General features: G+C 46.3%; 1 protein-coding gene and 1 long non-coding RNA gene across 5 annotated transcripts in view; one reads left to right on the forward strand and one right to left on the reverse strand.

The window, feature by feature from the left end:
* On the reverse strand, positions 1–27,775 carry LOC106510562 (uncharacterized). The gene is made up of 9 exons (XR_014813512.1): positions 27,577–27,775; positions 25,815–26,308; positions 25,612–25,723; positions 25,194–25,458; positions 24,266–24,363; positions 23,079–23,435; positions 22,792–22,927; positions 18,242–18,294; positions 1–3,184 (listed from the first exon to the last, which is right to left on the reverse strand). It is a non-coding gene; the product is annotated as an uncharacterized LOC106510562 (long non-coding RNA).
* Positions 26,946–27,781, forward strand: part of PRKG2 (protein kinase cGMP-dependent 2) — a 99,756-nt gene continuing 98,920 nt past the window's right edge. For 2 of the 4 annotated variants that reach the window (XR_014813506.1, XM_084973722.1), the window contains exon 1: positions 26,983–27,408. The gene's annotated coding sequence lies outside the window, so the exon portion shown is untranslated. Of the gene's footprint in view, positions 27,436–27,781 lie in introns of all 4 variants that reach the window. The other 2 variants (XM_084973721.1, XM_021101892.2) reach the window with 2 other exon arrangements.

A 27,781-nucleotide genomic window follows, 5' to 3' on the forward strand; every position in this document is an offset into this window, starting at 1 on the left:
TTCGATTGTCTGTCCAGTTTATTTTCCTGTCTGCCTTTTTTGGTTCACAAATCTCAGTGGGAACTGTTTAAACGAATTTGTCACCTGATTCTTACCTACTTGAGAACAGCAAAAGAAAGATACTTGCAAAAAATGAAGCATGTCATGGTGTTTCTCTCTCCGTTGCTCTACTGTGAAGCCATCTACTTGCTTTCAGGAAAGACATTCTTTCTTTGCTTCACTTTGACCCATGAAACATGTATGGTAGAGGCATATATAACTCCTGGTCTACATAACTTTAAAAATTTCTCCTGAGAACATTCAGAAGAAAGTAGAGGGACATGACAAACTGTCATAGATGCCTTTACTCAGACGATCTGGATTCCAGTTCTGGTTCACTTACTTGGCAACTTTGTGATCTTGAGTCTGACTTTTAAGAATAAGGAAACAACCCAAATGTCCCTTGACAGATGAATGGATTAAGGAGATGTGGTACATATACACAATGGCATACTACTCAGCCATAAAAAAGAACAAGATAATGCTATTTGCAGCAACATGGATGGACCTAGAGATTATCATACTAGGTGAAGTAAGCCAAACAAAGACAAATATCATATGATATCACTTATATGTGGAATCTTAAAAAAAAAAGATACAAATGAACTTATTTACTAAATGGAAACAGATCCACAGACATAGATAACAAATTTATGGTCCCCAAAGGTGGGGAGGAAGATAATTAGGAGGTCAGAGTTAACATATACACATTATTATACATAAAATAGATAACCAACAGGATCTACCGTATAACACAGGACACTATACTCAATATTGTGTAATGACCTATAAGGAAAAAGAATCTGAAAAAGTATGTATAACTGAATCACTGTTCTGTACACCTGAAATCAACACGACATTGTAAATCAACTATACTTCAATGAAAAAAAAGATTATTCCGACCATCACAAACACTGACTAGCTTAGCTGACATGAGTTGCACTTATCATTAAAACTGTCAAAGTAATTTGTTTGGCTTCATTTCTAATTCTGGCCGCTAAAGTCCTGGTGATGGCGGAGTCATAAAGCCATGTTTCAAACAGCAAATCAGACGAAGGCAAAGGTCCAGTTCTGGCTCTGTTACTGGTACATGTTTTGTTTGTTCATCTTTAGACAAAAGCTGATATGGACAGAGAAACGGTTCTCTCCAATCTCTGGAAAATGTGTTGAGTGGGAAAGAAGCAGTTTCTGAACAGGAGAGGAGGCGAGATGTCTTGAAAAGGGGGATTCCTGTGGCAATTTTTGCAAAATTATGGACACCAATGTCTCCTCAACCTAAAGAGTTCTGGGGGAAAAAACTTGTTCAATACAGTCTGGCACATAGACCTTCTGCTCAGGGCGGACACCAGGAAATATTCCCTGTTGGTTCTGGCAAAGCCAAGGAAATTAGATTATGGAAGAGACCCCTGAAGGAGCTGGAGCACTTCCAGAGGAAAGAAGAAAGCAAAGCAAAATGTCTTCAAATATGCAAAGATGGAAAGCAAATTTTAAAAAGATAAAAAATGGCAGAGTGGAGTTCCTATTTCGGCGTAGCGGTAACAAACCCAACCAGCATCCATGAGGATGTGGCTTTGATCCCCGGCCTCGCTCAGGGGGTGAAGGATCTGGCATTGCCATGAGCTGTGGTGTAGGTCGCAGGCGGGGCTTGGATCCCACGTGGCTGTAGCTGTGGCTGTGGCATAGACTGGTGGCCACAGTTTTGATTCAATTCCTAGCCTGGGAACTTCCATATGCTGCAGTGCGGCCCTAAAAAAAAAAAAAAGAAGTAGAGTGGCTATTACACTACCAGAGATGAAAGACAGAAACAGGGCCCCCGCCACAGAAGTGATGATTATATGCCCAACCAACATTCCCCAGCTACAGACTATTAAAATGAAAGGGCAGAGCACAAAAGGATTTCTGGGCAGCCTGAGGTTGATGGTAAGGCTCTTATCTGGTACAGTCACTTTTTGGCAAACATAGATGAAATTACACAGGATGCTCTCTGTGTCCATAAACCAGATCAATGTTGTATATTAACAAATTGAATTAGAGTCAGGTAGAAGCAGCAGACTTCCTGGAACATCAGAAATGGCAGGCGCCCAGTGAAAACCAATGCAGAAAGGAAAGTGGTGTAACCAGCAAGGGGAGGCAAACCAGCCGTGTCCCCAGACAGCCCCAAGGGGAACGTGGTGACACTCCGAAGCTGAACCGTGACTGGCCCTCAGCAGAGCGAGAAACCGTACTGCTTTTGAGAGTAGCAGTGTCCGTGATTTGGGGTAAAGAATCCCAAAGAAACTATGTTTCTGCAACAATATTTTCAAAATAAAAATGAAATTGCATATAACATTGACTTGGGTTTCAACTGCATTTTGGAACATGAGCAATGTTTCTTCAACAGCAAAAGCATCTCAATTCTCAGCATTTTCCACATATAGCAGTTGCTAAATCCCTCATGAAGTTGGGCACTAAGATGTGTAATATGCATAGAAAGACTCTGAATGAGATTAATCCAGTTAAAATTAGAATCACAAATTATCAGTTCCCCAGCATGAGAGTTGCAAGGCTTCTTAACCAAGTACAACTTTTAAAACGTTTCTTAGTCACTTTTTTAGCTGTGCTTAAACATGTAGGAAATATTAAAAGAGGGAACTATGGAACTCTAAGTAAGGTGAATTAACTAGAAAAACTTCCTGCTAAGTGAAGAAACTGCCCTTCAAAGCAATAGTTGGCTGGGAGATTCGTGAGAGCTTTGAGATACTGCCAGAAACATTAGGATACCTTGGGGAATACTAAGTCGAATTTGATGACCAAACACATTTAACACTCTCTGTCAAAGAGCAGAATTGCTCATTTCAATATTTGCTCAGATGGGGAAACATTTATGACATGCATGAAATTTAACTTCACAAGACTGAGTTTACTCTGGTGAAAACACAGGTATTGAGAGATGAACATACCACATAAAAATAAATAAGCCACGCGTTCTACCCGTGAGGGTGCTGTGAAGTGTGCTTGATTTGATTTTTTAGAAAATAGGCCATGTAACTTGGACAAGAACTCGTCTTGAAGAACGAACTTTTGGCACAGGCATCGACCGGAAAGCACGACACCTGAGTTTGAGGTGATCGCGTGATCCCTGCCATTGGAGTTCCCGAAAGATAACCTGAAAGAAGAGATTAAATAGTTGCAGTAAATTACATCCAGCTCGTCCTTGGAAAGCTAGAGACTAAGTGTGTGTTCAGTGGGGTTTCTCTCAGCAAGCTTTCCGTGTAGCTAGCACAGCCCTTGTAACTCACCTACAACATCTAGAAAGTCGATTTCTATAGACTGAATGTTTGTATCCCCCAAATCCGCATGTTGAAACCTAATCCCCAAGTGATGATATCGGGAGGCATCTTTGGAAGGTGATTGGGTCAGAGGGTAGAGCCCTCGTGAAACGGGTTAGTTCTCTCACAAAAGAGACCCCACACCCCAATGTTCATAGCAGCACTGTTTACAATATCCAAGATATGGAAGCAATTTAGATGTCCGCTGGCAGATGAATGGATAAAGAAGATGTGGTACATATTACTGTATATGACTCAGCCATAAAAAGAAAGAAATAATGCCATTTGCAGCAACAGGGATGGACCTAGAGATTATCATACTAAGTGAAGTAAGCCAGACAGAGAAAGACAAATATAACACAATATCACTTATATGTGGAATCTTAAAAAAAGAGAGAGAGAGAGAGAAATACAAATGAACTAATTAAAAAAGAGAAATAGATCCACGGACAAAGAAAACAAACTTATGGTTACCAAAGGGGGAAAGTGGAGCTGGATAAATTAGAAGGTTGGATTCATATATACACACTACTGTTGGTAAAACAGATAACCAACAATGACCTACTGTGTAGCACAGGGAACTATATTCAATATTTTGCAATAACCTATAAGGGAAAAGAATCAGAAAAAAAAATATATGACTGAATTGCTTTGCTATACACCTGAAACTAACACAACATTGTAAACCATCTATACTTCAATTAGAAAACTGTAACTATACTTCAGTTAGGGAGCTCCCATCATGGCTCAGTGTTTAACGAAGCCGACTAGTATCCATGGGGATGCTGGTTCGATCCCTGGCCTTCCTCAATGCTGGGGATCTGGCGTTGCCGTGAGCCGTGGTGGAGGTCGCAGACACGTCTCGGATGCCTCGTTGCTGTGGCTGTGATGTAGGCTGGTGGCTACAGCTCCGTTTGGATCCCTAGCCTGGGAACCTCCATATGCTGCAGGTGCAGCCCTAAAAAGACAAAAGACCAAAAAAAAAAAAAGTATTAAAAAAAGAACAAGAGACCCTAGAGAGCTCCATCGTCCTTTTCCATGGGAGGACACAACCAGAAGACAACCATCTCATGAACTAGGAAGAGAGCGTTCATCGGACACCAAAACTCCAGGGCTTGGACTTTCTAGCTTCCAAAATTTGAGAAACAATGTTTGTTTGCTTGTTTCTTTTTCAGCTGCACTCGTGGCATATGGAAGTTCCCGGGCCAGGGATCAAATTCAAGCCAGAGCTGTGACCTATGCCACAGCCACAGCAACATGGTATCCTTAACCCACTGCCCTGGGCCAGGGATTGACCTGGCACCTCCCCAAAGACCAGCCAGATCATTAATCCACCACACCACAGCAGGAATTCCAAGAAATAAATGTTCGTTGTTTAAGCCACTTCTCTATGGTGTTTTGTCTTAAAACCAAGTAGTGAGCACGCTGAAATTCAATTAAATATGGCTGTGTCAGTTAACCTGTGCTGTATAACAAACTGCTATAAAACTTAATAACTTAAAACAACAGCTGTTTATTTGGTTGTCTAGAAGTCTGAGATCAAAGATCCAGCAGGCTAGCCAAGCTCCTTCACATGTTTTTTGCAGAAAGCAAGAACAGAAGCTCTAAGGTCTTGTGAAGCTGAGACTTAGAACCAGCACAATATCCCTCTTGTCACATTCTATTGATCAAAACGAGTTCCAGGATCAGCACAGATTCAACAATTAGGAAAGCAGACTCCCCATCTTGGTAGAAGGAGATACAGGGTCTTGTGGTCATTTTTGTCATCTGCCACAAGAGACATTTGACATTATGGCCTTAAAGCTTTTCCACAGATCAGAAGTGTGGGTCAACATTATGCTCCAATATCAATTCTGGAAACTGCTCGAATAGAACTTTCCATCGAAATTATTCGAAGGTCAATATTCCAAACATAAGGATTGGGTTGTTAAACACCATAGCTGATTATAAGTACGTTCTAGCTCCACAGACAAAGTTCGTTTCAAGTAGATGCTAATGTACAAGACTGGATCCCTGACTTAAAAACATAATAATAAAATAAAATCTCTATCCAACAGCCTGGTTGTAGATATTAATTCTTACGGATAATCTTAAGCAATTAAAGGGATCATAGTAAGTCATCACTTGTTGGAACTTGTCTTTCCCAAGCTCAGATTATTGAAAGCAGAGTTCATCTGCTTTGTTTTAACACAGTGGATTGTCTGGATCCTTTATAATATTACCTTGTTCAGTGTCTTCCATTGATTGATAATTATTTAATGCATTTACTTACTGAATGCATACTGGTAAGGGCCTTATTACTTGCAAGCAGCTAGTAACCTCGGTGAAAAAAATGGACTTTATTTTTGCTCTTGCAGAACTTCAGTAAAGATGTTATTACTTCTATGTGGAATCTAAAATATGGCACAGGTGTTTCCTTTACGGCTCAGTGGTTAACGAACCTGACTAGGATCCATGAGGATACAGGTTCCATCCCTGGCCTCTCTCAGTGGGTTAAGGATCTGACATCGCTGTGACCTGTGGTGTGGGTGACAGACATGGCTCAGATCCGGCGTTGCTGAGGCTGTGGTGTAGGCTGGCAGCTGTAGCTCCAATGGGACCCTAGCCTGGGAACCTCCATATGCCATGGGTGTGGCCCTAAAAGAGCAAAATAAAATAAAATTAAAAATTAAAAAATACATATATATGGCACAAATGAACCTATCTACAAAACAGAAACAGATTCATGGACATGGACAGCAGAGCAGACTTGTGGTTTGCCAAGGGGAAGGGGAGGGCGCGGGATGGGACTGGGAGATTGGGGTTAGTAGATGCAAACTATGACATTTAGAATGGGTAGACAATAAGGTCCTACTATATAGCACAGGGAACTATATCCAATCTCCCGGGAGAGACCATGATGAAAAATAATGTTAAAAAAAAGAATGTGTATATATGTAAGACTGAGTCACATTGCTGAATAGCAGAAATTGGCACAACATTGTAAATCAACTATACTTTAATAAAAATTTTTAAAAAGAAGACATTAAGTCAATAAAAGAACACATACAAATATAATTAAAATTGTAAAAATGTGTATGAATATCACATAGAGTGTGTAATAAAGGATTACTCATTCAATAAACTTGTACTGAGTGGCTTATTGTGAGCCAGTTAATGTGCAAGGCACTGGGAATACTGAAGTGAATGAGTCAGACATGCCTCTTTTTTTAATGGAGCTCACTTTCTAGAATGAGAGATAGATCCAAAGACTAATCAATTAATTAATTAAAAGTAGCTTGTGATAAATGCTATCTGTAAACCAATGAACAAAGAAAGGGACAAAAGTGGGGCCATTTTTAGAGGCTATGATCTGATAAGATTTCCAAGAGAAGGTGATTTTTTTTTTTCTTTTCTTTTTTAGGGCTGCAAGTGTGGCTCATGGAAGTTCCCAGGCTAGAGGTCAGATCAGAACTGTAGCTCCCAGCCTACGCCACAGCCACTCCAGATTTGAGCCGCATCTGTGAGCTACACCACAGCTCGTGGCAACACCAGATCCTTAACCCACTGAGCAGGGCCAGGGATGAAACTCTCATCCTCATGGATACTAGTTGGGTTCATTACTGCTATGCCACAATGGGAACTCCTGAGAAGGGGATTTTTTTTTCTTTTTTTCCCCTTGTTTTTAAAAGTTTTATTGAAGTATAGGCTATTTACAATGTTGCAATAACTTCCGCTGTACAACAAAGGGATTCAGTTACACATGTGCACATATCCATTCTTTTTCATATTTTTTTCTCATATACATTATCACAGAATATTGGTAGAGTTTCCTGTGCTATAGGGCAGGTAGCTGTTGGCCAGTCATCCCATGTACTTCAGGAGGCTTATGGCAATCTCAAACCCCCAGTCCCCTCACCCCCACCCCACCTATTCCCTCTGGTAACCATAGGTTTGTTTTCAAAGTCTGTGGGTCTGTTTCTGTTCTGCAATAAGTTCATTTGTATCTTTTTTTTAGATTTCATATATAAGTGATATCATATGACATTTGTTTTTCACTGCTTAACTTTACTTAGTGTGATAATTGCTAGGTCCATTCATGTTGCTGCACATGGCATTATTTTATTCCTGTTTATGGCTGAGTAATATTCCATTGTATATAGGTACTACATCTTCTTTATATAGCATATCTATGTGTCTTGTTTTTGTAACCATTCAGCCAGTCTGTCTTTTGTTTGGAATATTTAGTCCATACACATTTAAGGTAATTATTGATATCTATGTTCTTACTGCCATTTTGTTAACTGTTCTGGATTTGTTTTTGTTGGTCTTTTTTCTTCCCTTCTTTTATTTCTTCTCTTGTGGTTTGATGACTATCTTTAGTGTTGTTTTTGGACTGCTTTTTCTTATTTGTGCGTGTATCTATTGCAGATTTTTGGTTTGCGGTTACTATTACTATGAGATTTTGGTATAGGAGTCTGTGTATACAAGATCGGTTTAAGTTGCTGGTCTCTTAAATGCAAATGCATTTCCGGGATCCTGCATTTGTACCCTCCTCTCATGATTGCTACTTTTGGTAGCATGTTTGTGTGGGGATGATCTCCTACCTTTACCATATGTTTGCCTTTACTGATGCACCTTCTCATTTGTAATTTTCCTGTTTCTAGCTGTGGCCTTTTCTTTTCTGCCTAGAGGAATTCCTTTAGCATTTGTTGTAAAGCTGGTTTGGTGGCGCTGAATTCTCTTAGCTTTTGTTTGTCTGTAAAGCTTTTGATTTCTCCTTCAACCTGAAAGAGACTATTTCCTATTAGTAGAAAATAGAAATTCTACTATTCTAATATAATACATTAGTATAATAGTATAATTTCTATTTCTACCATTCTATTTCTACTTACCCAGCAAGGTTTGAAGGAGAGCCTTGCTGGGTGAAGTATTATTGGTTGCAGATTTTTTTCCTTTCATCACTTTAAGTATATCTGGCCTGCAGAGTTTCTACTGAAAAATCAGCTGATAACCTTATTGGGGTTCCCTTGTATGTTATTTGTTGCTTTTTCCTAGCTGCTTTCAATATTTTCGCTTTTATTTATTTTTTATTTTATTTATTTATTTATTTATTTTGTCTTTTGTCCATTTAGGGCTGTACCCGTGGCATATGGAGGTTCCCAGACTAGGAGTCTAATTGGAGCTGCAGCTGCTGGCCTATGCCACAACCACAACAACGCCAGATCCAACCTACACCACAGCTCATGGCAATGCCGGATCCTTAACCCACTGAGTGAGGCCAGGGATTGAACCTGCAACCTCATGGTCCTAGTCGGATTTGTTTCTGCTGTGCCACAATGGGAACTCCCTGTCTTTAATTTTGATTGATATGTGTCTTGGGGTGTTCCTCCTTGGGTTTATTTTATATGATACTTGTTGTGCTTCGTGAATTTAAGTGAGTGATTCCTTCCCCATGTTAGGGAAATTTGCAGTCATTATTTCTTCAAATGTTTTCTCCAGCCCCTTCTCTCTTCTCCTTCTGGCATCCCTATAATGTGAATGTTGGTGTGTTTAAAGTTGTCCCAGAGTTCTCTTAAACTGTCCTCAATTCTTTTCATTCTTTGTTCTTTTTCTGTTCCACATCAGTGATCTCCACCAGTCCGTCTTCTACTTCACCGTTTGGCTCTCTGCCTCCTGTATTGTGCTACCGCTTCCTGCCAGTGAATTTATCTCGGTTATTGTGTTGATCATCTCTGTTTGTTCAATTTTTAAATCGTCTAAGCCTTTTTTAAATGTTTCTTTTAACTTATTGCTATTTGCTTCTGGTTTATCTTTGAGATCACGGGTCATTCCTGACTGGCATTACTCTAGTCTTTTTCAGGTAGGTTTCTTATCTCCACTTCACTTAGCTGTTCTTCTGGGGCTTTGTCTTTTTCCTTCACCTGGCTCATATTTCTCTGACTTTTCATTTTGTAGAGCTTTGTGTGTGGTCTCCTTTTTGCAGGCTACCAGGGTTGTATCTTCCGGTGTCTGCCCCCTTGTGGATGAAGTTGCTACAGGGGCTTGCGGCAGGCTTCCTGATGGAAGGGATTGGTGCCTACCCACTGGATGTGGAGCTGAGACCCTCTGGTGGGGGGGGGCTTTGTCTCTGAGTACGATTTGAGGCAGCTGTATACCTGGGAGGACTTTAGGCAGCCTGTTTGCTGATGTGTGGAGCTGCGTACCCACCCTGTTTGCTGCTTGCCCTGATTAGTGGGGCCAGATTTTTCCAAAATGGCAGCCTCTGGAGGAGCTCACACAGGAGACCCTCCAAAGCCCATAGATGGGCCTGATCCAGATTCTTACGGAGTCTCTGCTTTGCCCTGGGACCCAGTGCACCAGAAACCCTGTGTGTACCCTCCAACAGCAGAGTCTGTTTCCTCCAGTCCTGTGGAGCTCATGTGCTCAAGCCTTGCTGGCCTTCAATGACAAATGCTTGGGGGCTCCTCCTGTCAATGCCAGACCCCCAGGCATGGGAAGCTGCTGTTGAGGTCCTAACTCTCACTCTTGTGGAAGAACCTCTGCTTACAGTTGTTTTCCAGGCTGTGGGTCACCCACCCGGCAGTTGCGGGATTGCTCACATCATGACAGCACCCTCCTACCGTCTTGATGTGACTTCCTCTTTGTCTTTGGGTATAGAAGACCTTTTTTGGAAGCTTCCGGTCTGTTTTGTTGAAGGCTGTTCAGCAGTTAGTTGTAACATTGGTTTTCTCATGAGAGGAGGTGAGCTTGAGTCCTTCCACACCGCCATCTTTTGTCTCTCTCAAGACAGTCTTTCAACAAGTGGTGCTGGGAAAACTGGACAGTGGTGCCCCATTCCCTTCTTTCCTCGCCCAGACGGATGCACTTTGGGCCAAAGAGTGATATTTAAGCTGAGCTCTAAAGACGAAAGAAGCTGCCATTTTAGGAAGAGGCAGAAAATTTCCAGGCAGAGGAAACAGGAAGTGCAAAACCCTGAGGGTAAGAGATTGTGACGGGATGGAGCGAGACCCTTAATGGAGGATGTGGCCAGTAGGAAAGACAGAAGAACTGAGATCAGCTCTGCGGCGATGAGCTCGGCTAAGTGGGGAGGATGTCGCCGTTCGTTGAGGTGGGAGGCACAGGAGAAGAAGCAGACTTTCTAAGGGGTAAAGTGCGTAACAATGCAATATAGAGAATGCTATACAGGCATAAACACACGACACTTGTTAAAAATATTTATGAGAGTTCCTGCTGTGGTTCAGTGGATTACAAACCTGACCAGTACCATGAGGATGCAGGTTCCATCCCTGCCCCTGCTCAGTGAGTTAAGGATCCAGTGTTGCCATGAGCTGTGGTGTGGGTCAGACGCACATACAGCTCAGATCCCTCATTGCTGTGGGTGTGGCAGAGGCCAGCAGCTACAACTCAGACTTGATCCCTAGCCTGGGAACTTCCATATGCCACAGGCGTGGCCCTAAAAAGAAAAAAAAAATCTTAATGGAAATCCAGTGAACAGTGCTGTTGGAGAGGCAGGAGCCAGATGATGGGGCTTTCACGGGGCAGCAGGAGAAGTGTGGATTTTATTCTAATGAAATGAGAAGCTACCGAAAGGTCTTAAGCAGATAGTGATAGGACCCATTCTAAAAATGGTTTGCTGTCATGTGGACACTGGATTGAAAGGATTAGAAGGAGGAATGGTGAGAGCAATTATGAAGTTGCCGTTGTCGCCTAGGTTAAGGGGGATGGCAGCCTCCAGCTGGGGCCACAGGACTGAGGAATGGAGACGCAAGTGGGATTCTAACAGGAAGGAGTGATGCAGAGGGGGTCGAGAAGGCTTCTAGCAAGACTAAGGAGAAGCAGGACCCATAGGTGGAAGGTCAAGAGGTGCCTTCACTCAGACAATGAAGGCAGAATTGAATGAAGACCTACAGAAGACTGCAGTTCTGAGAAGGCCATTGCTCTCTCCTTCACCAAGACACATGTAATACTCACATAATTAAGAAGCAAAATAAGACTAAACCACAAAATAGGTGGATGCAAATTCCACCAGACTCAAGCTTTTCCCATCATGACTATGTTAGTGCTTTTTGCTTTTGAAATTTCAAATAGCAAATAATTTCCAGACAGTTTTGCTGATCTAGATATGCTCTCTTTTTGTTTAATCTTGCCTTTAACAAAGGCCCTGGGCAGGGAAAGTGTTTGGAGTGTTTTAGACTGGAAAGACGCTGCCTCCTATTGAGGTAGGGTAATAGCCTGGGGCAGATGGTGCAGTGACCTGCAAGATAAACTGGGGACTCGAACTTAAGAACAAAGGGGGATGAGCCTGTGAGGATCCTGCCCTGGGAGGATGGGGGTAGGGAGGTGACCCTGGAGCAGCACCTCGAGGACACAGTGAAGACTCCACCCACTGTTGAAGTCCTGCGCACAGACTCACGAGGACTGGAGCGGGGCTGCCTCGGGACCCCGTCAGAGGAACGTGCCGGGAGAGCAATTCCAGCTCAGCAAGCAGCCAGGCTAACCTCTGCTCCCACAATATTCCTGTGGAGAGCCTCGAATCAGATAATGGGAACATCAGGATCCAGACACATGATGGCATCCCAGTGGCGGCGCAGGAATGGCCTCTTAAAGTCTGGTACCCATTTCCCCAGCAGCCTGTTATTTATCGTATAGAACTATTAGAGTCCTGGAAGTTAGGCTCTTCATGTGCTGTGCACTGGGAGCTTGTCTCTTGATTTTAGAGTAAGCCGCTTTTTGATGCTCTGTGGATCAACTTATCGCAATAGTGGTTAAGTATCTCGTTTTGGAATTCTGTCATGAAGCAGCAGGTTAAAGATCCAGCCCTTTCGCTGCAGCAGCTTGGGTTGCTGCCGTGGCGCAGGTTCAGTCCCTGGCCTGGGAACTTTGTGCCATGGGTGTGACTAAGAAAAAGAAATGAAGTAAGAATTATTATTTTTTAAAAAGAAGTATAAAAAAAGAGAAAGTATGTCTTAAGGTTTAGGCCACTTTGTATAGAGAATTTTGTTATGTTTAACAAATCTGACTGGAGGAGGGAAAAAAGAACTAAGGAAGATATTAGGAAACAGAAGGAGCGGACGGCAATTGCAACTGGACAGGACGGCACAGACCCCGGGGGGGATGTGTGTGGCTGGGTTACCTGTGCTGACGCCGGCCGTGGAGCAAAATTTCCACCAGTCAGAAGCCAGGTTAGGTGATTCTGGAGGTAGCGCTGATGAGAAAAGGCATACCTTACCTGCTCTACTGTTTCATAAAATACATTTATTTTTATACCATGTCTCCATTTTGACCGGACAAAAGCTGAGCTGAGACTTACTGCAGTTGGTGGGAATACAAAGTCAGTGGCAATGCATCGGTCTAGTGACTTCTTCCGAAGAACAGAAAAATGCCGTCATTTTTATATTTGGAAATTCACTCTCACTTTGTTCTGTTTTCATCTCTATGGGTTGCTTTAAAGATAATACTGTGGCTACCTTGGTCTGTATGTCTTGCAGCGGCTTTTAACCAAACCCATTAAAATTCTAACCTCGGAGTTCCCGTCATGGCGCAGTGGTTAACGAATCCGACTAGGAACCATGAGGTTGCGGGTTCGGTCCCTGCCCTTGCTCAGTGGGTTAAGGATCCGGCGTTGCCGTGAGCTGTGGTGTAGGTCGCAGACGCGGCTCGGATCCCGCGTTGCTGTGGCTCTGGCGAAGGCCGGTGGCTACAGCTCCGATTCAACCCCTAGCCTGGGAACCTCCATATGCTGCGGGAGCGGCCCAAGAAATAGCAACAACAACAACAACAAAAGACAAAAGACAAAAAAAAAAAAAAAAAAAAAAAAAAAATTCTAACCTGTAATAAGTCATTTTCTTGACTGTACCAAGTCATTTTTTTCTTTTTACATTTTATTTTCCTTGACTCTCCTATTAGGCTTTGAGCTCCTTTTCAGTGTTGGAATGATCCAATCCTTTGGTCCACAAGTTTCAGAAACTTGACATGAGGAACTTACTCGTCTCTGTATCTTGAGCAAAATCACGGTGCCGGAAACAAAACAGCCGCCCAGTCTGCTTGTGGAGTGGGATTTGGACTGTTCTGCCTGCAGGGAGACCGTGGGTGACTCGAGGAGCCAGCGGCATTAAAAGTGACGCACGGTATTGTTGTAAGCGGGACAGGGGAAGTATGTCCTCACACAGAAGTAGGGGAGAGGGCGAGAGGAAGGTGATTTATGCATAGACGCTTCAGGGAAAGTATGAAAGGGGAGGGGACTCCAGAGGAGCAGGGGCTGGAAGGACACGCAGGTGGAGGAAACCCCCTGCAAAGCAGCAGCAAGAAGTATTCAGAGGTTACAAAGATCCGAAATTCCTAAAGGGTTAGACGGTGGCACTACCGAAGGAGATAAAGTCTAGGGATGAGCAGAAACAACACCATCCAAGCTTCTTAGGTCATCTTACAGAGTCTGGACGTTGTTTGGCAGCTGTGAGGCCGGGGCAGGGAAAGGTCTTCGCGTGGGTGAGTCAGGAACCTGCGAGTGCTACGCCTCACAGCAGGACGTCGGACTTGCACTCCCCACAAGGAGCCCTTCGGCTGTGTCACTGGTGTGAGTTCACTGGGGTGAAGTGCCCTGGAGGACTGACTTGGTGAGGTGCTCGACAGTAAAGCAGATGTGAGAAGACCGGAATCTTGAGTGAGGCAGAGGCCATGGAGACGAAGAGGCCAGGTCCGCTCGAGAGAGGTCTGAGCTGGAATGGGCAAGACTTGATGACGAGACACAAGGATGTGGGGGCCAGGGAGGCACGGAGGAAGGAAGATTCACGGCCTAAGAGGCAGGGGGATGACTGTGCTACCCACCAAGAAAGGAGTGCAGGACTGGCTGTAGGGAGGGGGCAGGTTGACGGTAAAGAGACCAATCAATCCTTGGGGATGTTTTAGGTGTGGGACAAGGGCGGACCTTTAGAGTAGAGGATTCTCCACTCAGTGTCCTTGTGTAACTTTGCAAAGGCAGTTTTTCATAAACAATAAATGAATGAATTAATGCTGTTGCTTTCTTTTAGGGCCGTAGCTGTGGCATATGGAAGTTCCCAGGCTAGGGATCTAATTGGAGCTGCAATTAGCTCCATGGCCGGCCTACACACAGCCACGGCAATGCAGGATCTGAGCTGCATCTGCGTCTGTGACCTACACAACAGCTCACAGGAACGCCGCATCCTTAACCCCCCGAGCAGGGCCAGGGATCGAACCTGCATCCTCGTGGATACGCGTCGGGTTTGTAACCCGCTGAGCCACAACGGGACCTCTGGTGAATATTTTTAATAACCTGCATGCCTTTATTCACTTTACCCCTTAAACGCCCGCGTTTTCTCCTGTGTTTCCGTCTGCGTTGGTGGTGAATCCCCCCCCACTCAGCCAAGCTCGTCATCTCAGAGTTGATTTCAATTCCTCGGCTTTTCTCACTAGTCCCATCCAACAGGTCACTGAGAATGTTCCCAATCGCTCCCGCTTCTCTTTCGGTCCCTCTTTGGTTCAGCGAACCTGTCCCCTGCCACATACGCACGTGCCCCCGGCCCTCCCCAGTCAGCTTCTTTCTCCCGACTCCTGCAGGGATTCTCTAACCGCTATTTCTGCCCCTAAGGTTTTGCTGGACGGCGCCTCGCTCACACGTCGCCAGCGCCCCTCTCCTATAACTCAAGCCTAATCATGTTCCTAAGATGTTACTTAGAAACATCCACAGCGCCTCGATTCCTCAATGGCCAGCGATCAATACTGTGATGTCTCATAATTTGGCCCAAACTTATTTTCGAGACCCAGCAAATTACGCCTCCCTTCACAAATGCTACCTCAGTTGACTTTAAAGAAGCCACTCTGATACACGGGTAGTCTGACGCTGCATTATCTCCGGTAGGTTTTGGGCAGGTCAAAGAGGGACCCTGTCTCACTCCCACCAGCACCACCACAAACACACACACACAGAGTCGGATTCCGTTCCGAAATTACTTCACCCAGGATACTGTTACGGGTTGAACCCTCTTCCACTAAAAATGCCCTAATCCCTGGCACCTGGCAATGTGACCCTGTGAGGAAGCTGGTCTTCGAAGATGGGATAAGGTTAAGATGAGGCCACTATGGTGGGTTCTAAATCCAGTACCACTGGTGTCCTTCCGGAGAGGGGACGTGTGGACCGCCGCAGCAAGGGGAGACTGCTGCAGGTGATGGAGGCAGCGATGGACCTGCCACAGCTACGTGATGAGGAGGCCACGTACTCCTGGTCACCAAAGAGGCCACGCATTGTCCCCATCAGGTTTCGGGGAGCATGGAACTGCTGACACCTGGCTTTCAGACGTCTAGCCACCAAAACAAGATATTTTTATTGTGTGGAGCATCTGGTTTGTGGTAGTTTTTGAAGGCTGCCCTGGGACGCTCATACAGATACCGTATTTCGTGGGATGCCAAGTAGTCACACAGTCTAGCTTCTCCCAGCCTCTGGCATTTCCAGCGGGGACAGCTGTTCTGGCAGCACTGTCCCTGTGGGGCAGCGGTGCCTTGGATCTGGAAAAAGTGCCACCACTGCAGTTTTATGTGTAAACTTATAGCACCATCCCCAAAGAATGCACAGTCTCTGGCCGTCCGTGCAGGAGAATGTTTACAGACGTGGTGTTCTTCTGGCTTGCAGTCCAACCTCCACATCGAAGAAGCCGAGGCCTCACCCAAGGGGAGAAGCGACAATGAGTAACGGGAGTCTCTGAGTCATACCTTTGCCTCCGGCTCACTGGAAAGCCCATTTCCATGCAGACCTACTTTCTGACAAAAACTGTAAAATGCTACCTAGGCTTATACTCAGAGAGCTACTCCTGTTTGTCTTCTGTCAGGATTCTGATTTACTTCATCACAGGCTTTTGATCTTAGGAGTTCCCCGGTAGCGGCGTCAGGACGAAAGCAGTGAAATACGGATCTCACTGCAGTCAGGACCCTGAGGCATTTTACCCCATCAACTCTATCAACTTCGTGCTATTTCATTTGTGTCCAGGACACGCGATGCTTTTTCACATCTCCCAAGCTTCTGCGTCTGTGCTTCTCCTCATCCAGAATGTGTGTCTGATTCACTTCCACCTAGGGAATATGCCGTCACTTCTCTAAATTCACTAAATACGATAGCACCGTCCTGGGAGTGACACAGACGTGCGCCGTTTGTGCTCACAATCCTGTGATTTCAGCTTCGAATGGTTAGAACGACGGGGAGGTGGCTTTGGAACCTGGCCCTTCCAGGGAACCCATGTCCCTTCCTGACCTCTCGCCAAGAAATCCTCCTTAACGTCCCTGGCCAAATGCTCACTTTCTCCTCCGACTTCCCAGAGAGGCAAGTCACAACATTTTACATTTTAAGGATGTATTTGGGATTGTACCCCAGTTGGCGGAATTCCGCAAGGCAAGAAATGACTCTTTCTCCACCTGCCTTAATAATAGGTGCCCAATAAATATTTGTGGAACGGATTACGTATCCTGAATAAATTCATGCGTAGCTTGTAAAGTTACAGAACTTGCTATTTGACTGTGAATTTCTAGAAGACAGAGGTCTTGCTTTTTAAATTTTTGACTCCCCAGAAGTGAAAAAAAGCCTATTGGCTGAAGGAATAATTTGGTCAGTGAATGAAGAATGAATGACTATAATCTGACTAGAAGCCCAGCACGTGGGAGTTTTCCCTCCGTATTTTACAAGACTTGAGAGCAACTGATAAAAGGTCATACAAAAAGACAAAATGTTTGCTTAATTTCTGTTTATCTCAGCCTGAGTGCAACTAACCCAGCTTCATGATGGGGATAATACTCTAATTTCGAGATCAAGAAAAGGTAAAGCACTAACGCCGAGAAACAGTTTCATTATTTCACGCACTCATTCACTTGCTCACTTATACCTGGGAATCAAGAAAGCTCCCCGAGCTGAGGAATCCTCAGCCATCTCTTTTTGTCCCCACTGTTGGAAGCCTGAGCTTGGGAAGCCAGCTGGGCCATTGGGCTAAGTCTCAATGACAGCCACTGTGGGAGGTACCTTTGGGGAGTATGACGCTTATAACTTAGAACAGCAGTTCTCAAAGTGTGGCCTGGGGACCCATGGGTGTCCCTAGAGCTTTTCGGGGATTCACAGACCGGAAGGATAATTAGAACAGTACAGAGACCCTAGTGGCCTTTCTAATTCTCGTTCACTGGCACTTCCCAGGCACTGCACGGTATGTGGTACAACACAGATTGAACGAAGGAGTCACTGTGCAAATTTAGCTGTCTTCTACCAAGCCAAACAGTAAAAAAGACTGGCAAAACCATAACATGATGCTTCTCTCTTCACTATTTTTTTGGGGGTGGGTGGGAAATGGTTATTTCTCCCAAAACGATGTCATTTATGTTAGTATTTAATGGTGGTGTGGTAGTTAAGATAAATAAATACTTGTACAAATTTCACAGTTTTAATTTTTTTTCTTTGTTTGCCTTTTTAGGGCCACATTGCAGCATACAGAAGTTCCTGGGCTCAGGGTCTAATCAGGGCTGCAGGTGACAGGCTGTGCCACAGCCCCAGCAACACCAGATCCTTAACCCACTGAGAGGCCAGGGATTGAACCCACATCCTCGTGTGCGAGTTGAGTTCCACTGAACCACGATGGGAACATCTCTCAGTTTTAATTTTGACAACGATGGATATCGATAGATATAACCCACATCAACAAAAGTATGGGCGTCCTCGATCATTTTAAGACAGTAAAAATCTTCTGAGACCAAAAATGTGAGACCCAGTGACTCAGACCCACACGGACTCACAAGAAGGTTGAAAGCCCAGGGCCCTCTCCGCCAGTATGGCCTCAGGAGGGCTTCCTTCTGGCTGGTGTGTAGGTTGGTTTGGAGGCAGCAGGTGGATCCCTTACTCGTGCAGGACAAGTGCTCCCAGCACTTACCTCACCCTCCTGAAACTCCTCCCTCGCTGAGGCCGCACTGCTTCCCCAGGAACCTGCGACGGGAACCGGAGAGTCACTCTCGGCCCAAGGCCAACCTCTGACGTCCACTCCTCCTCCCGCAAATCCCTCAAAACCCACCCCCGGCACCAGGGAGGCTCCACGCCCACACAAAACCTGTCCAAGGACAAGTCATTACAATCAGCTCCTGGAGAGAGTGCTAATTATGTATTTTCTGAGATGTTCTCTCGCATTCAGGGACGGAGAAAAATAAAATCACTCTTCGTCACAGTTGCAGCATTTCTAATAAAAATCTATATTTTAAGAAAATTGGCCTTCAAGAATTTTCCCGTTCATTCAATTGCCAAAAGCAAAGTGGCGTCCCCTCCGGTCTTGGAGTTAAGCAGCCTGGCAACGTGTACGTATGCAAAGCAAGAAATAATGACTGACGCCCTATTCTGTGTGAGGGACACGCTGGGAATGTTTGCAAATATCTCATATCCAGCCCGGAAGATAGTGTGTATCCCGCGGCCGGCCCCTGATCAACAGTCCCAGAACCTGGGCCTTTATAAAATGAAATAGCCATCAGAACAAATACAGAGACCTGTTTTAAAGGGATGGCACCAACCATTACATTGGTGGTTTACTCCCAATTCGGGTGTCTGAAGGAAGCAAGACATGCCACCAGCTCAGTAACACATAACGTGGGCAGAGAAAAGGAGAGGGCCAGGTAGCTTGGGCTAACCAGTGGTCCCCGCTGGCCAGGTCAGGTCATGGAACTGAACAAGGCATCTGAGAGCGTGCTAAGACAGAGGACTCGGTCGTCTCATTTTAGTGGCTTCTTCTTGCAACACGCTGGCTTGATAAAGGCCTAGGAGATGATTTACGATTTGCTGTCTTCGAGCAGATGCTTCTGCCTGGCATCATGGCATCAAATGAGCTCACTCTGTGGTCTACTGTTTACACAGACTGAGCAACATCTGAAAAATAATTTGACCCACTGAAGTCCTGAAACTAAACAGAGTTCTCAATTACCCTTATTTCAGGGAAAGATTGTTGATGACGGATCAAATGAAACTTTTCGTGTCTGGAGGATTTTCTGAGAGGAGGAATCGGTAACAGACAAGTCTGGGTTTGGGAAACGGGACAACGGTCTATCTCCAGCGAGATCCTAATGGATTTAGTGCCTCTTGAATGGTCACGTGGAAAGATGAATGTACTAGAGCTGAAGCCCAGTTTTTTTCTGTTTAAATGACACAATGAGCAAATAACAGCCCATATCTACATGATGCAACATTCTCAGAGAGCTGAGTGAAAACCAATAATAACAAACATTCACGTTAACTTCATTTATCTTTCATTACTTTGGAGGTAAAGTTGTCACTACTTGTAATACAAATTAGTATGTAACAACAAACCAAGAACACCAGCAAGAAAACTCAGCCGCTGTTAAGAAACAGCCTGTGTTAGCCTAGCTATTACTAGGTAGGCACCGATATTCTCTGTAAATTTATAGCGAGGGCTGCCTTTTATAGACCTGTCGCTATGTGGTATTTCCATTTGCTGGGGCCACGGCATCTGATTGTCCAAACAGCTAACCCATCTCTCATTACTGGACACGAAGTTGTCCTGTGGAAAGGAATTATTTCCCAGCATCACGCCTTCTGGCTGGAAGTTACAGCTGAGTAGGTATTTAACGTCGTTTTAAAATTAGTGGGCAGCCACTGAATGATTACTGCAAAGAAGGGCTCATGTGGACTGCACAGGAGTGTACAGTTCAATCCTGAAACAGGTATATGCCCATCAAAGTATAAAATGCCCTGAGGAGGTCCTGTTGTGGCTCAGCAGTCATGAAGCAAATGAGTCTCCATGAGGATGTGGGTTTGACCCCTGGTGTCGCTCAGTGGGTTAGGGATTTGGCGCTGCCTCGAGCTGTGGTGCAGGCCGGCAGCTGCAGCTCCGATTTAACCCCTAGCCTGGGAACCTCCCTATGCAGCAGATGTGGCCCTAAAAAATAAATAAATAAATAAATAAATAAATAAATAAATAAATAAATAAAATGCCTTGATAAAAGTGGCGGCAGCTAGGCTAACAGAGCTGTGCTGTCGGCAAAGCCTCGGCCAGATTCTCACATTAGCGCATCGGCTTGGGGGCAGGTCCAGGGCTATGTGAGTGTTCAGAGGACACACACACACAAAGGTAAGTGTATCTGCTTCTCCTGCCTTCTTTCCCTTGCCCTCGGCTCCAAAATTGCATATGGGAAAATCGCTGTGGTTGCTCATCTTCTAATCCTCAAAATCATCTTCCTCAAAAATTTTCCATCAGGCTGATAGCACGTCCTAGCCCTTGAACCTCCAAACCAATGCAGAGCCTCTGGGGCTCTCGGCATTACTGGAGGGCCCAGCAGAAAGAGGCAGGGCTGCCCTGTGAGGTCCTGCGCTCAAGTGTGATTCGTGGACCGGCAGCAGGGGTACCACCCAGGAGCTTATGAAAAAAGCGATGCAGCATCTCAGCCCCATCCCAGACCTAGTCAGTCAGAACCTGCCCTTTTAACAAGCTCCTCGGACGATGTGATGCCCTGGTCTGGACACCTCCCAAGGCAAGCTACAAACGCAGCCTGCCATGCTGGAAAGATCTGGGACTTTACAGTAAGAGCAGTGGGAAGGCTTTGAAGACAGACATTTTGGAGGATTTTTATAGGCCCTACGCACTCTGAATTTTGGAGGTTCCACTTTCACAGCATATTAAGCAAATATGTTGGCATCCTATTCCAAGTGCAGACTTTTTTGGTAAGGAAATGAAAAATGTAAACAATGTTTAAAGTTGAGTTTTTATACAGCTAAATTATTCTTTTTGTTTTCTGATTTAAAAGCGATTATATATGTGTATGCATACATATAAACACACACATAAACTCACACGTACACTTGACTTGCTAGTTAGCATAATTTTTTCATCATGTTTTGCAGCTATCCGAATCAACATTTTGCACTTTTTCCTCTGGTACTGGTTGGGTTCGTTACGGCCAAGTTCCCCAAGAGGGGCTCCCCAGTAGACCTCCTTGTAATCGCTTCTGCCCCGACCCTATTTCCAAATGAGGTCTTGTTCTGAGATACTGGGAGCTGGGATTTCAATATATGAATGTGGAGAGAGGGGAACGCAGTTCATTTCCTAACAATTATTATCATTCTTTTCTCCGTGAAGAGTCAGAGAGGCCAACCACCAGGAGTAACGGTAGTTTAAAGAAATAGGAAAAAGTCGGCCATTTTCATTAGAATAGAGAGAAAGAGCTGACTAAGTAAACTCAGCAGGATGGCTAGGGAGGCTTCAGTAGCCAGACATGGTTGGTATCAAGAATTTATAATGGCCTAAAAAACCCTGACTTTGTACGAGTGCCTCCAGGGGCCTGAGCAATCCGGTCCAAGCGTTCCCCGCACTGACTCATCCTGCATCACACGCTTCGAGCTCACATGTTCCAGCCACAAGGGCCTCCCCCTCCTTCCTGCCCTGCACCTCATCGAGCTCCTTCCAGCCTCCCAGCCTTTGCAGCTTCTATTCCCTCTGCTCTACATGCTCTTCCCCTAGAGCATTCCACGGCGGGTGTTATCTCTTAGGCGTCACTCATATGCTCCCTCCTCTGAGAGTTCTCTGCCCACCTCTCAGAAGCCGTCTTCCAAATCCAACCTACGTCACTGTTTTATACTCTTTATAACACTTGTCAATATTGGAAAATCTCTCTTCATTATTTGTTTCGATTCCCTCTCTCCCTCCCCAGAGTTTTCCCTTTTTGCCTTACTGCTTCCTTTGTTCAAATCCTCTTCTCCCTTCCCCTTCTCTGTAGAGACAAACATTCCAATGGGCTAATTTTGGATCTTTTTACTTGCATATGTTTTTGCAAAATGTGCACTGTGCTGAACGCACATTTTTAATTTGTGCAAAAGGTATTTTGTTATATATATGCATCTCATCTTTCATTTTTCTATTTGATATGGTATATTTAGGGCATATCCTTCTGCTTTGTGAACACCGAATCTACAGTTCTAAAGTTGTATGATATTCCACAGCATATGGCCACCAATAATTTACACGTCCACCCTCCTGGAAACGGACACCCAAGCGTCTCTCCTAAGCGTCAGTAAACATCCCTGTACATGTCCCTTTCGGGGCTGTGTCAGACTTTCTCTGGGACACACAGTCTACTTAGAAGCAGACTTGCCAGTGGGCTGGACATGATCTTCATTGGAGTAAACGCTGCAAGACGCTCTCCAGGATGGTTTTATCGGTTTAATCGTCTACCGCGGATCCAAAATACAAGTTCCACGAGAAGAGGGCCTACTCCTACCTTGCTCCATGAACACGCGTCTCCAAATACAAGACAGAAAAGCTAAGAGGTGGGCTTCCTCCCGGGGGGCTTCATCTGGCTGTTGCAGGATACCCCACTGGGGAGAGGGACCAAGAGGAGAACCACTAAACTGAGTACGAAGCAGGGTAAAGCCAGGGAAGGAGGAAACAGAGGGTCAAGGAACTAGAGGTCACTTTAAGGTCAAACACACCTGAAGCGAAGTAACAGCGCGCAGCAGACTGAAGGATGGAAGGTAAAGGGTCAGAAGGTCTCACCGTCGCCTGGGTTCTCCAGAAAGCAGCCTGAGGCCAAGCTCACGCGCTACTTCTTAATTAAGGCCTGTTATCCTAAGGAGGCAAAGGTAAGGAAAAAGAGAAATGAGGGCGAGAAGGAGAAAAAAGCCGATTCAAGGTGATGCATGACCAATCTGCCCACAGCTTCTTTAGAAAAACAAAGCTGGTCGCTGAGTCATGCTTGAGTAGCCAGAAGCAGAGAAACCTTGGATCTCGGAACAGCTCCTGGGTGGGCAGGAAGGGAGAGCAATCATCTGCTGGCTTCTTCCTGGCTCCTGGCTCCTGGCTCTCAATGGTCAGAGGCACTTCCACAGGACATTAGCGCCACTGTCTCTCTAGGATGTGTTTCAGGCCCCCCAGGAAGCAGCGAGGGAAGCCAGAGCTCTGTGGGTCCAGTCAGGTCGGACCTGGGAGCTGCAACCACTGAAGCTCCCTCTACAGTGGGTGTCACGGAGGCCGTGTGCGCTGGTCCTCCCTCCAGAGGAGGCTGAGGTTGCTGACAGAGTTCACCTGGGCTTTACAACCATGGGGACGGCAGGCGGGACTGCTGAGACCGCTGTGTCTGCAAAGAAAGGCCGAGAGCTAAAGACTTGGGGTCAGGCAGGGCCAGGCTGATCTGGGGCGCTCATGACCTAACTGCCTCCATGATTTTAGGGGAGATTCCACGTGTAACTGGCAGCGAGTGCCTGAAGCTGAGTGGATGGGCATGAAGACTACTGGGTACAAGGTCTGAGGATTTGCGATGCCGACGTATTGGGTGGAGGTCTGTGCTGATTCTGAAACAGCGCAGGATGGTGAGATGTCAGGCACTGGGAGCCCAGGGCATAGTCAGTGTACACTGGCTACACCCATAACTAAGAAAAAATCACTATTTAGGAAAGTCAGTGCATTATGGACTGAAACACGGTCTATGTAGGTAAACACAGAACATAAATGTATATATACGTTGGTCTTTTGTAAAACAATTTACACTTACCTGCTTCTTAATTAGGCAGATTATTAATTTTCTAAATTGTGTCATTATTCCAAACAATTGTCCTTATTCCAGGAGGAAAATCCAGAGCACTTTTCAAATGCTTTCTATAGAATTTCGGAAACTTAAGCACAGTTCTTCTAGGTAACAAGGATTTGGCCCTTCAGTGGGTGCTGCCCCAAGTCACAAAGGCTTGTCAGCTTGTCCCTCTCCCTGCTTGGCCTTCAGATCAGGGACTCTGTTGTAGTCATTCTTATATCTTCAGAACGTGCATAGCCCAAGTCTTTCCATAATGCAAAAACACCGCCCCCCCCCACTCCACTCTTAATCTCCTGTCTCTATTTAAAAAACAAACAAAAACCATTTACCAAGACACAGGAGACCTGAGAGGGACAGGTGGTGGGAAGCTCATTGCTCACCTCACACAATCCTTCAGGCCCAGCGTTGAGAGCACCATTCTCCCTTCTTTCCCAGGGGACAGTGGCTTCTCGCGTGCCACATCCCTCTCCGCTGATCCCTGGGAGGAGAGTGAGCCCGGGCACGTTATCTCACAAGAAGTCTGTCACTGGTCCTTCTCGCCCGCCCTACCCCTCGGAGCAGCGGGAGAGCCTCCTTGCGGCCCGCATTTTGAACCGACCAGTCACCCACCCGCGCTCTTAAAAGCCCTTCCCACTCAGTCTGCATTTTCCCAAGATTTTGTCCTTAGTCCCCTCCTCCCTCCCTCCCCGCATCTACCCTCCCCCCCATCTGTAGTGCCTACCCCAAGAGAACAGGATGCGGGCTCGACAAGCTTGAACCAGCACCCAGTCGGGCAGGGCCTTGGGAGTCTGAGCTCGGCGTGGAAGTAACACCTGCTCGCAGCTCGGCCCCTCGGATGCCCATCCATGCGAGAAAAGGGAAGCAGGAGAAACCGGATGGCTGTAAAGCACCGACACTGCTTAAGGGCTTCTCTGAAGGTAACCCAGGACGGGCCCATCATCCCGCACATTTGCACAGGTCGCTTCCAAGCTCTGACACCAGGAGAATCCTAGCCCTCTGGTGACAGTGCCTGGCAGGGACCATGACACCCAGGGGAGCAGAGGTACACCAAGTACGGAGGATTTACTCATGAACCCACGTCCTGGGCTATCCGTGCGCCCAGAGGAACCTTGCAGAGGGGCCTGGAGGGGCTCCACTTCTCGGTCAACAGCCGGGAAAGGCCAGGGGACTTGGCTTCCCTCTGTCTTCCTGGAGGCAGAAGTCAAGATTTTTGGCTCTGGAATGGGATGGATGGGCTGTGGCTTCCTGGCTCTGTAAACCGGATCATGATATTTAACCCCATGAGCCTGCTTCCTCAGGGACACCTACCTTTTGGGGTCAATGCAGTAAATGAGAAATGGCACGAACATCTTGTAACCCGGGGCACAGACAGGCCACACACGTGGCTCTCTCTGCCTGAAGGTACATCCTCCTTGCTCCTTGCTGACCCTCACTCATCTTAAGTTTAAATGCCATTTTTTTTCAGAGGCGTCATCCCAGAGCTTCTGCAGCAGGCTCTCCATTGGCACCCAACATCCATTAACTCCTCCTTTCTGTTTAGGGAGCCGGTCTCCACTCCACAAAGAATGCAGTCCTGGAAAGTTCAAGGGCAAATCCTGAAGCGCCTGGACCAATCACAGTGATGCACCCCCCCCCACTTCCCAGCGCTGAGGCATAAGCATGTGCCTCCGTCGGAACTAGGGACCGGGAGAAGAAGTCTATTGGAAGCTTCTGAGAAAGACTGTACCACTCTTGATGAAAGACCCTCTTCTACCGAGGGGCATTATTGTCTGTCTTAGCGGGAGCTACTCCGCCCTCCTGGGATGCTGGGAGCGTCGGACCTGGTACAACTCCGGCTGCTAGAGAGGGCAGAGGGAATAACGGGATGGCCAGGATGGCCGGGGCCTTCCCCAACAGCCCCGAGCGACAGCCCCGAGTTGCTGAACTCACCAGAGAGAGCTTCTTGACCTTGGGACTTCTGTGTATGAAACAGCACATCTCCTTATCATTGAAGACACTTTAAACTGGGTTAATTATTCATCGTGGCCTCCCACCTCTAAATGATGATGCCATCATTTTGGGTCTCATATTTTCCTTCACAGCATTTATCGCATAGCCAGCTACTTTTATGTTTATTGGTTTGATGTCTGCTGTCCCCACTGGATTCGAAAGTGCCAAGACGGCATGTTGACTTTGTCACCACTGAACTCCCAGATTTCAGCACCGGCCCAAGCGCAGAAACTGCTCAAGCACATTTGCGGAAAGAATGAATACAGAACTCAGACACTGGTCATTCTTCTCTCTTCTTCACCCTCTTCCTTGGTCTCTGTAATTCAGTGGAGCTGACCAGGAGCCCAGAACCACTGGGAAGGAACCTATGTTCTCCTTCAAACGCTGACCCTGGGCGGCAGGCTGCACTACATCAGTGCCTTTCAAGCTTTTACCTCAAGGGACAGCATGAAAATACACATTACATGGTTGACCAGTGCACACACATCTACATATTTAACTGAAGCAAAAGGTTTATACAGCGTATTTACTCGTGCTAAGTGTAATGTCTCATAGTTTTGTCCTATTCTATGTCATTGAAAAAAGGCAAGCTCAATATATCAATTTTTGGATCCATTAATTAGCACCCCCCCCAACAAACATACTAAATTTAATGTAAGTACTTTGAAATCTCTGATTTTTTTTTCCCGCTGTTTAACTGCTCCTAAAAATCCAGGTCATTGACTTCAACGTCCATGATGACAGGGACTTAACAATGACTTTGTTATTTTCCCTTTTCTGTGCAATTCTCCTCATCAGCTCTAGTGAGGCTACTTCCAAAGCCTGCAAAAAATGGAGACTCTGGCATGTGTTCACGAAAAATACTTTGTACTTCGCCTATTTTTTCCAGTTAGCGCGCGTACACACGTACACACACACACACACACACACACACACACAAACCAGGACTATATTTTTCCTTCCTTGAAACTTAATGGCCCTATTCAACATACTTCACATGGGCCTCATTTCTCTATAGGTCTGTATATGCTCTAGCGCAGACCGGAGGCTCGTGAGTCCCACTGCCCCCAAGCGGTTTAAAACCCAAGGCAGCCGGGTCCCCAGCTTCTCTAGGGGCCCAGGGCGTAGACCCTCACTGTACCGCCCGTTCCTCCTCGCAGACACCGCTCTTGTCCTCCTCGGATTTACCAGGGAAATCCCGCTGGAGGCAGGAGAAAAGGGGAAAAGACACACGGAGATCTCGCCGCCCCAGGGCACAGCAAATAACGCGGGGGGCTATGTGTGTGTTTAGAAAACCCTCTGCGAGCCTCCGGAGAAACCACAGTGATCACAAGGCGACGGGAAGCGCGGGACCCGCCTGGCTGATCTAGAAAGCGCCCTGCCTCAGACCCACGGAGGCCTGCCGAGGGTCCCTTGAAACTCAGGTCACATCTCTGCCCCCCAGCGTCATGAGAACCGGCCACCTCGAAGCAAGTTACGGCGGTCACCTGTCTTCTAGAAGGGCACTGGTGTGACAGAGGCGAGCACGTCCAGGGTACGTGCGCCCGTCTGCGCCCTCCAGGTGGGCGCGAGCGTGCAGTGACCACAGCCCTGGGGGACTGGGGGAGGCGGGGCGGGGGGGAGGAAGGAAACGGGGGGCCGTCTTCCTGAACTTTCCTCTGGCCTGGTCCCACACGCTCGAGATAGAAATAATAACACTAACATTGAAAAGAAACCTGCTTACAACCCCGCTGTTATCTCCCTGCTTGAGTGGCTGGCTCCGGCGGGGACGGGGTAGAACGTGCAGACTGCGGCTGTCGCCGCGGGCGCGTCTCGGGAGGGAGCAAAGGTTGGGGCCGGCGCGGGCGCGCGGTCAGCCGGGCTCCGGGGACGCGGGCTCCCCGCCGGCCGCGGCCCCGCCCGGCGGA

The sequence above is a fragment of the Sus scrofa genome, chromosome 8, assembly GCF_054392235.1.
Source record: "Sus scrofa isolate SSC_HxYL_T2T_F1_AM1 chromosome 8, Sscrofa_HxYL_maternal_Yorkshire_Landrace_v2.0, whole genome shotgun sequence".
Lineage (NCBI taxonomy): Eukaryota > Metazoa > Chordata > Mammalia > Artiodactyla > Suidae > Sus > Sus scrofa.